Source organism: Cyclopterus lumpus, chromosome 21, assembly GCF_009769545.1.
Source record: "Cyclopterus lumpus isolate fCycLum1 chromosome 21, fCycLum1.pri, whole genome shotgun sequence".
In the NCBI taxonomy this organism is placed as follows: domain Eukaryota; kingdom Metazoa; phylum Chordata; class Actinopteri; order Perciformes; family Cyclopteridae; genus Cyclopterus; species Cyclopterus lumpus.
In genome coordinates, this window is record NC_046986.1 from 12,026,956 (window position 1) to 12,037,028 (window position 10,073).

Here is a 10,073-nt window from a genome sequence, read left to right on the forward strand (position 1 = left end):
TGTTGTTTTAAATGGAAACATTAGTGTGGATGTTGCCGAAGTCCTAAATCCAAAGTTCTATTGTCATTCGGGAGGAGGGAGGGGGGGAGGCTGAGTGACACCAGGTCACAGACATTCAACACAGACAAATGGAGATGAGCTGAGAAATAATTAGAAATTACCCTAAATTTCAATTTCAATTGCAGGGAGTCTCGGAGAAGCAGCAGTTCAAATGCTGATTGCTACGACTTGCTGAGTTAAAAGAGGTCCGGGAAATCTACAGCTCAAACAGAGCTGAGAGCGGCTGACGGAATATACAGCAAGCTCCATTTCTCATCTACTGCCGCTCTTCTTTGGAGACGAAGAGGTGATGAGTAACAGTTAATTACCTTCTTCTTTAAACTCATTTTCATTTCCACATGCAGAACCAAACGTAGCAATCCATGAAGTGCTACATTGTGTCGTGAGCCGATAAATATTCTTGCTGCATATCAAGTACACATTAAACCTCGAAGCTGACATTGTGTAGGTTTTTCATCCATACACCAAATTAGATATTCACTAATTAACACAGCTTCAACTTGTGCACGAGGAGCAGATCAGTGAAATCATCTGGTGGATTTTGTATGAAAACCCCCATGCTCTCAGGGCCCTGTGGCACATGTTGCCCCATGGCACTCAACCAGAGTGACCTAGCAGCATTATGTAGCATGTAAAAGCTTTGTAGGGAGAAGTATAGTCCCATTACTAATCGCTTAGCAGCTACAAGAACATCCCCGAAGACCCACAATGTTTAATTGCTTCTTTCACAAACTGTATTGACTTCCTTGAATACAACTAGCAGTTGTGGTCCAATGTAGTTTATCAGAGTTAACCAATATGAACCATAAAAAGAAATTTCCGCCTCAATGAATCCCCAGAATGAAGACAGAGGTAGAAAAACGCGTTTGCGTCCGCTCAAAAAGCATTCACAATAGCAGCATTATGCTTTTGCAGCAAGTCAATGAATTCTGAAACTATTTCTGAAATCCCCTATACTGCACACACTACTATTAGGCTGGACACGTGGTTAGCAAGGGCTGACCGAAGTCATTGCTCTGAGCTGATTTGAGAATGTGGGTAACACAAATATACCAATGGTCCTGCACACACTGCATGTCACTGATTAACCGTAACCTCAGACCATACACTGCTAAGTATCCACATACTGTGACTTCTTAGTAGGTGCCACATGTGGAACATTCTTTTGAGGAGGATGACGGATTTTCTGAAAAGTGCATGATGGACTAGCCAGCAACAATACACAAAATAAAGGTTTATTATTAGATACCTAGATGTTTAACTTTCTGCTGCTCTCAACAGCTGAAAATGCTTTGCTCATATTGACACACCCAGCAGCAAAGGAATGTCTCGTTTCCAGAGCAAAAACAGTCTTACGCGCTCTTACAATCACTTTATCAATCATTACCTTCAATAGGCAAAAGAGAATGATGCAGCCACAAATAAACACATACCTGTTGTTCTGTTGATCTAGGATTAAACGTTGTGACAAGTATGAGGCTTTACAGAGAGGAGACGATAATCCAACAGCATCTCCTCAAACCTCTCTACAAAGTGGACGTGCAAAAGAAATCAGAAGCTACACTCATGCCTACATCACACCTTGTACCTCACCCCGACAAATGTTGCAATAACCGGAGGCCTATCTGAACATGTGTATCCACAGGGCAGGGCTTTCCTCTGAGTAAAATCAGGAAACAGTCATCATTATACAATCTAATTAACACACAAACACACACAGAGACTAATACTACATGCCCATTTGCCCTATGCACACTCCCTGAGCGGCACTATACGAGGAGATGGGAAAGATGGCTGCAAATAATCCATGTTTGAACTGTGCAGCAGTACAAACACAAGACTAACTTTCCTTGACCAACTTCCTACAGTGATCCTTGACCCTCGACATAATTTCCTCATGACAATACCAACTAATGGGGAGCAGAGAGGCGCTGTCCCAATAGCTGTTTCCAACATGTCACCAACAGTATTACGTTGTGCCAGAAGAGGACATAATGTATTCTGATTGCATGCAAATCCCTTAAATAGAATCAGTTTGTGCTAGATAGACGTGCTTCATCCTGTCGCACATTGTTAGACGAATACATTCAACACCCTAATGCCTCTCTGCATACGATTACAATGCAAACACAACAACTACAGCAGCAATGCTTCCTAAGAAGGAATTACAGCACAATGCTCTGTACATCCCTAGAGAAGTCAATGCAATAAACTCCTTCCTTGTGTAACGGATGTGCCACAAGACAAACGTTCAAATAGACGATTTCATGCATTAAAATAACTGACAAAGTTGAATTAAATAATTTGACCATGGGTTGGGACGTGTAAATGTTAACCGCATTTAACAGCTCAATACAAAGAAAAAATGGTTCAATCATTGCTGCAGTTTAATCAACCCTCCACACTCCATTTGCTCCGTCAAACATTTCCCCACTGCTGAGCATATCAGATGGTCATAAAACTATCAGGTTTCAACTTCATATATGTCTAAAATACAGAGATTAATAATTAACGGGAGAAATTTAAGCATAAAAATGTTCCAGCTTTTGGCAGTGTTCTGCCTCGAACTATATAAGATGTCTCTGAGGTGAATAACGGATCTCGCTCAGCACCTTCTATTAAGACCGATTACAGCAAGAGATTTTTAATTCCAAAGCTATGAATTGTATAAATGTAGCTTCGCTGACTGCTCCTTCATAAAAAGGGGCAATTCTGCGGGTGTGTTGTGATCAATTGGGAGATAAATGAATGATGGATTTTACATAAACTGTCATATATACACCTTGCTCTGTCTGACGACATATTAACGATTACTTCATGCGCATGAGTGACTTTGTGAGAAATAAGTAATATTAATACGACCAAGTATCCATTTTGTTCATGTCTAGTTGTACTCTCATATTGGCAGGACCATCAACGATATATTTTCACCCCCCCCCCCCCCCCCCCCCCCCCCAAAAAGTGATCCCGTTGCCAACAGCTGGTTTGCATTTGATCATTATTATATGGCTATGACTCCAAAGGCTGTTGGATATATTTCAGCTAACTGACCAAGTTAAAAGCGTGGTCAACTCGGCTCCTCTTTCCATTCTAATCTCTCTCATATATATATATATATATATATATATATATATATATATATATATATGTACATCTGGTCTTCTGGCTTAAAGCTTTGCAAAAATATTATTTTCAATGTATTGCACAAGTTCTTCTGAAAGACTAACTCTCGCTGTAAATTGATTCCGACCATTAAACAAACTTAAATATATTGATCAGTATGACTTAAACAAGCCAGTTATCCAATAAGTCATGGTGTTAATATGCAGTTACAAGGCCTTGTTGGCCCTTTAAAGTCACACGATTGGCTGATAAATATATTTTCCTTTCACTGCAATATCATGCTGTTTCCATCAGGACTGTGTGTACTGTAAACGTGGTGCTTAATAATAACAGACATGTATTGGTTAACACCAATGGTAAAGATGTCTGTAATCAATCAAATACGTAAACTCAAAATTAGGAAGCATGTAATATGTGTTCTTGCTGTTCTTTTGCAAACATTCCTGCCTGTATCCAGATCGGTAAAGTATATCTGAGGATATATCATATTACCGGACCACATGTTGGCAAGAGTTTAACAATTTAGCTCATTTGACTGCTCAACTGAGAAATGCCCCATTGCCAACAACATATTTGAAATAACCAGCATTTCAACTTCGAATTTACAACTTGTTTTGGCCTCCATCAGTTCTGGCCTGCAGGTTGGAAAGTGATCTCTAATGCTGCGCTCACACCAAACTCGCTGCGAATATTCGCAACGCATTTAGTGTGAACGCAGCACAAGAGTCTAGAGGAAGAAAAACCTCATCTATAATTCTGTCCACCTTTCCTTAAGTCAATGCCAACTATAACTGATGAAAGAATTAGCATACACGTAAAGACGTGACAATTACTAGCTTCGTTTAACAGAAAGTTAAACGAAAAGTGTTTTGTTGTTGTTGTTTTTTATCACAAAGGACTGTTAATTGCTGTATTAAAGAAGGTAATACACACTTACTGCTGGATGTTTAACACTAAAACATTTGCATTAAATTTGAATTGAAAGGAAAATAAGAATGCTTTCAAGATTAGATTTAACACATCTGAGAATAAACCTTGAAGAACCAAACTAACAACCGGAATAATTAAAATCTGTAAAACATGCATTTCCTGTAGTTTGACCATCAGGACACCAACATGCATTATTCCATGATACAGAAAGACAGAAGGAATGCAGTTATTGAAGTAAATGTCAGGTCAGCCAACCAGCACCAGCTGGCATTTTAAAACAGTCACTTAGTTCAGGTGATACATTGCATTGCACAATACATTGCATTGCATTGGAGATCCAAACCTTTTTAAATGTATTGGTTTAGTTTAACAAAAGATCCTGTGAATAAAGGGTGAATATCTCCAACTGCAAAGTCACTGCACACTGAGGGGAAGGTAGGGTTTCTGTTATGGTACCATTTGGATAATCTATCAAAGTGGGACTTAATTGAAAAAATAAATCACGCCTCTCATGTTGGTAAAATAAAATCCCCTTTAGCTGTAATGATTCATAGAGGACGTGTATGACTTTGCAGTTTTTTAGTGTGTCCAGTGTGGGTGCAAATCATTCCTTTTATGCCATTTCAAAACATGTGCACCTCTTCTATGCCGTGTGAGTAATGTTCCTTTGGCTTCTCTGTGTTTAGATTGGATGCAGCAGGAAAACGTATATGATGTGGGGGCACCTGGAAGTGAATGTCTATCCCAAAATAAGTGGGCTTTGGCATTGATCGGGGTTACTGGTGCATGCAGAGGAGAGTGCACTTTGGGTGCCACAAAAACACTCCTTCCTGAGACAAGAATGAGCCCTTTAACAGGTTAAATGAGTTTGTAAGCTGGTAGCATTGAAGTCGTAGTTTCTCTAATGAAACATCACCACTTTAGACAACAGACATAAAGTGCTGGTTATTCTCGGATTTTTCTCTGCTTCTTGTTGTACATCTGCTAACCAAGCTTTGTGCGAGAGAGTGAAGGGAACTTAAAGAGCAGTGTCTTGTTCCAAAACCGTCGCCTGAAGGCTACAGGTTTTTACAGCTTTGATGTTGTCCCTTTATCGTTACTCTGCTAGAGAAAGAAAAGATACAGTATAAGCTTTGATATCACACAGCCCACACCTGCCCCACAACATCATATCCAAATGCAAATCTTAGGATCTATAAAATGCCATTTTAAATGTCATGTGCTTGTTCTGTATCTGAATTTGTTCATTAACTCCTGAGTTGGGAAAATTGGGTCAACAACTCTCCTCCTCAGGAGTTAATTTTACTTTGTTGCAGACTTTTAAATGCCTCGACATTTAATTAAATACCTCCCCTACAAAATTACCATTGAAATAGATATTCCTCCCCCTGTGTTACCTTAAATTCTTAAAAACGTTCTCTCCAAGGACTCCATGGTGAACGAAGAATCAAAAACCAGAGGAATGTCTTGCTGAATTGGAGTAAATGGGGGCCGCGTTTAAGTACAGCAAAACTATATTTAAACATCAATTTACGAACTCTCGCACACCTGGTGTAGAACAATCCAAGTCTTAATTATCCACTCGTATGATACTTCCCAAACAAAAGCATCTTCACGAAAACCGTACCATCTTAAACACTTCAGACTCCTCCGGACTCACACGGACAAGTCGCCCACCTACGCAAGTATACGTTTATGCAGAAGTGTTTTAAATGCTATTTTTAGTGAAGAGGCATGCTTTGGGGAAGTAGTGAGCAAACAAATGAATAAATGAGACTTGGATTATACTGCACAGGTCGTTGAGCGTTTTGGAAAGTTTTAATATAGTGTTAAAGTATTCCTTTAAGAAGTGAATCTTGTGCTTCTTGGCAGAGTTTTACAGAAGCAGGTGAGTCAGGCAAGTCCTGCCGATTGTTTCAGTTTTCGGTCGTAGTCCGGAAACAGGCGTGGACCCCGTGGGCAGAATGTATCCTGCCATTGGGGAGATGCCTTCACCTTCAGACTAAATCCAGCCTCTGAGCGCACTTACATATCACTCTGGAATGATACCTGATCCCACAGATTTAAAAAAAAGTCTAAAACAAGAAGCACACAGCCTAAGTTTCTGTGCTCAAACAATAAAACAATTAAGCGATAGGTCGAATTGTTTGACTCATATGTTAATCCTGACATTTCATGTCCTTTACAATCAAACTATAAATAACCAATAACCGCTTGTTGCTGCCAGTGAAACATCTAGAACAGCTCTTGTTTTAAACAGATCCGTTTGTAAGACTGTTGAGTTATTTACAACAGTACGGCATTTGTATAAAAAAATTCACTGTTCAGCATTAAAAAGTCTAGATTTTGAGATGTTTTTATGACTGCAGAGGTTACGCCAGTGTTTTACAGGTCTCTGTATATTATGTCATCCACTCCACTAGGATGGACTCCTGTGCCACTCCTCCGTTTACGATCAGTAAAGCGAGAGCTTTCACCTTGGGGTGATAATGCGAGTAGCACTTTGAAATATTCAACACGGTATTATGTGCCCTGCTGAGCTAATTCTGCAGCCACAGAGCCTTAAATAGATGGGATTGTTGGCGCAATGAGCTTGCAGGAAGACTCTCGTAGTAAGGCCACATGTGGCGCGAACAACAGTGGAAAAGCTCTGTCCACATAGCAGACACTGACGAGGGGCAGTCTTTCAGACTCAGCATGTCGGGCCTATGGAGGGCTATTTTACCGTACAAAAATCTATTGTGGCCCTAATCTCTGAAAGTGCTGACATGCTTTGTGTTCTGTATTATCTTTCGCTGTCCGGGATCTAACCAAAGCATTAAATCTACTGCTCTTTCAGGAATCTATGTAGATATCTGGTTAGATCAACAGTCAGCCAGCAGCCGCACATGTCAAGGCTTATCCACACAAGCCAATGCAAGCGGAATATGTGAAGTGCGCTTCTTTAATTTGTTTGATTTTTACACAAGATCGATAAGCACGCCATATGTGCTGTGCTACTCATTCATAATGAACAATTAAGCTTGGAATCCTCCTGCATATTAACACTATGTTGAATCGTTGTTATATGTTTAAGATATTCAAATCCTATTATACGATAATATTAAAAGATCTGGTCGCTGTTTTAAGTCTCCAGATTGATAAAACAAAGAGAGGTTGTGCAGGTTCACAATGGAAGTTCCCTACTCTGCTACAGCATGTGGTTGTTCTCAAGGGAGGCAGCAGATAAACTCTCTTTAGACTACACCAAATAATCTAATGTGGGATGGGAAGAAGCTGCAGTATGTGGGGGGGGGGGGGGGGGGGGGGGGTTTGTTGAAAACCGATTCTGGCAACCATTATTATTGTCCCACACTGGAAACACACCTCAGTAGCGTAGAGTCCTTCGTACAAAAACAACTAATAAACCACAAATCTATTGTATATCTCTGAAATACTTATGCAAACTCTCAAAGTAACCAGTAAACAATTTTAGTGCAACATAAAAACGAACATTCAATCACAACAGTCTGAGCATTGCATCAGCATCTGTATGGCTATAAATTCTGCATTCATGTTATGAGTACACTGATATAATAAAAAGATTTGAATTGTTTATTCAATGGTTCGAGTGTCACTGTAAAAGGCTCTACTTTGAAGAGCACACAGGAAGCTGACCTTCTCTTGACTTGCCGAGAAAAGAGGTTGATACTTCAGCACTTTACTTTAAAATACAGCCACGCAAAGACACAAGACAAATAACCACTTTCCTTGCAGGCGAACAGGCTGTGAAGCACAGACTGGAAATTATTTCTTTCCCCCGCTTTCTTAAAAGGGGGGAGGGGCGATACTTTTTGATCGTAGCAGAAAAAAGCAAATCTGACATGTAAAATAGGGGTGAGGGCTTAAGCCTGGATTTCAAGCCAGAATTAGGAGGTGAAAAGAGTACAAGGAGGAGAGGCCAGCCAAAGGGCGTAAACTATTCAACTGTTGTCAGTTGCCATTAAAAAGAACTCACCATGAAGTCTGGGTCAAATAACCACACAAACACACAAAAGGCCTTTTGCAACCGTTTGTGTTTTTGTTACAGCGTTGCTCTTCATGAAACTATTTTTTTTACATCTTTAAAGTAGCCTACCCGCAAAAATCAATACAGAAAGTTCCACAGACACGGATCATCATCTCGTCCAGCAAGAATGATAAAGAAAGTGGAGCATAACAAATTAAACAGACAGGGGGTTGGTTGAATGCCCGACTTGTTAAAAACCTCTCTCCTTGAGCCAAACACAGTGTTACTGCTTAGAATACACACTGCATTGTCCACAAAAAAAGAGAAGGAAGCAAAAACAGAAGGAGAGTCTGTGACTCTTCGAACCAACGTCCCGCTGTTCAATTCCACAGTAACACACTGCCAATGGCTGTCAGCTATGTGTCTTTTACAGTAATGTGAATCACGAGGAGAGCAAACCAGCGATTCCTCATTGGTGTGTGTGTGTGAGACTGAGTGAGAGAGAGAGAGAGAAATATATTCACATATGACACATATGATCTCATTTGCCACATGCACTGGTGGATGAAATCAAAAACGTGCACTATAACAACACGTTGATAACCTTTCGACACTCGCATAGCAACAGAGGGGACTTGAACAACTACTCCCATCTTTAGTGTGTCGAGGTATGGGACTTGACCTTAGGTGAATAGCCATAGTAACACAATTAATAACTGCTCTTTGAATCTTGTGTTTTCTTCCGTTTTAAAAACAGAGGGATTCAAATTAACTGGAACATGTTCTATTCCCATTGAAATAACATTTCTCAAACTGAGATTATAGTGACAGTTCAAGTACAGGATTAGTAGAAATAAAAGTTGAAGAATGAGCAAAGGGCATGAGGTTGGATGTACATTTCAAACAAGACCACCTACTTTTTAAAAAACAAAGTGGGACATGGCAACGAATATGTGTCTATAAAACATAAGTGAATTAGAATATCTACCGAATTAACCATGCTCAAAGAATGCTGCATTAGGGAAGGTAATGTGACGACTTCTTTTTTTTAATTTTTATTAGCTTCCGGGGCAATAGAGGTGAGTCCATCTTGTCCTAAAAAGGTAGGTTATTCATGCACACTGCAAGCGCAGTCACGGTACACGTTACCAGAAACGCCCCTGCTTAAAATGCAGATTAGGGTCATTAAATATGGCGAGTGAGGGTAAAGGTAAGCGTATCTTGTTGGGAGCGTCGAGTCGCCGACCTCGCATTCCTGACATTCCCACACTCTGAAGCTCACCTGCCTGTCCCTCCACGACTTAGCAACACGCTTTCAATAGCGATATCAGAGAAAAGTGGCGCTTTTAAAAAAAAAAAAAAAAAAAGCCGCCGGCGGATAAGAAAAGAAGAAAAAAAAACTAAAAACACCCGAAACAGTTTCTGCACGCGAGCGAACCCAAGTTTTCATCCCGACGACTCGAGGGTCCCTCAAGGAGGTGTGTGCGGTCTTTTGCTGGCGATGACTCGGTCACAAGATCAAGATTAGCGGAGTATTAGATGTTCTCCCGCTGTGAAGAAGCCTAAAGATAGAAAGTTTAGCTTCTGCCACACAGGTACACACACACACACACACACACACACACACACACACAGAAAGCGAACACGTTCTTTGCAGTGTATTCAAGACTTTGGGAGTGTGTCGCGTTAGTGCAAACCCTCTTGCCTTGCGCACAGATGCGTTTCTTTTTCCCCTCACGTTCCCCCCTCAATTATTCTGCAGTTAGTGAAAGCGCGGGCATGGGTGGGAGCGTTTAAATACCTTAGGAGGACTGTTGTTCCGCTGGCTGAGCTGCGGCTCGGATCTGCATTGGAAGATGTAACTTCATCGGTAAAGTCCCGTCGTTTAGTCCCATGCATGCGTGAATCGCGCCTCCATAGTCGGGAAGAAGAAGACTGCCCTTTTCCCTGTTCCCTGCTTCCACCAGGAGTC

The 10,073-nt window shown here is 40.7% G+C and overlaps 1 protein-coding gene across 2 annotated transcripts in view; it reads right to left on the bottom strand.

The window, feature by feature from the left end:
- LOC117750549 (plakophilin-4-like) overlaps positions 1-10,072 on the bottom strand; it is a 68,115-nt gene extending 58,043 nt beyond the window's left edge. For both annotated transcript variants that reach the window (XM_034561812.1, XM_034561813.1), the window contains exon 1: positions 9,903-10,072. The gene's annotated coding sequence lies outside the window, so the exon portion shown is untranslated. The remainder of the gene's footprint in view (positions 1-9,902) is intronic.
- Position 10,073: the final 1 nt, after the last annotated feature.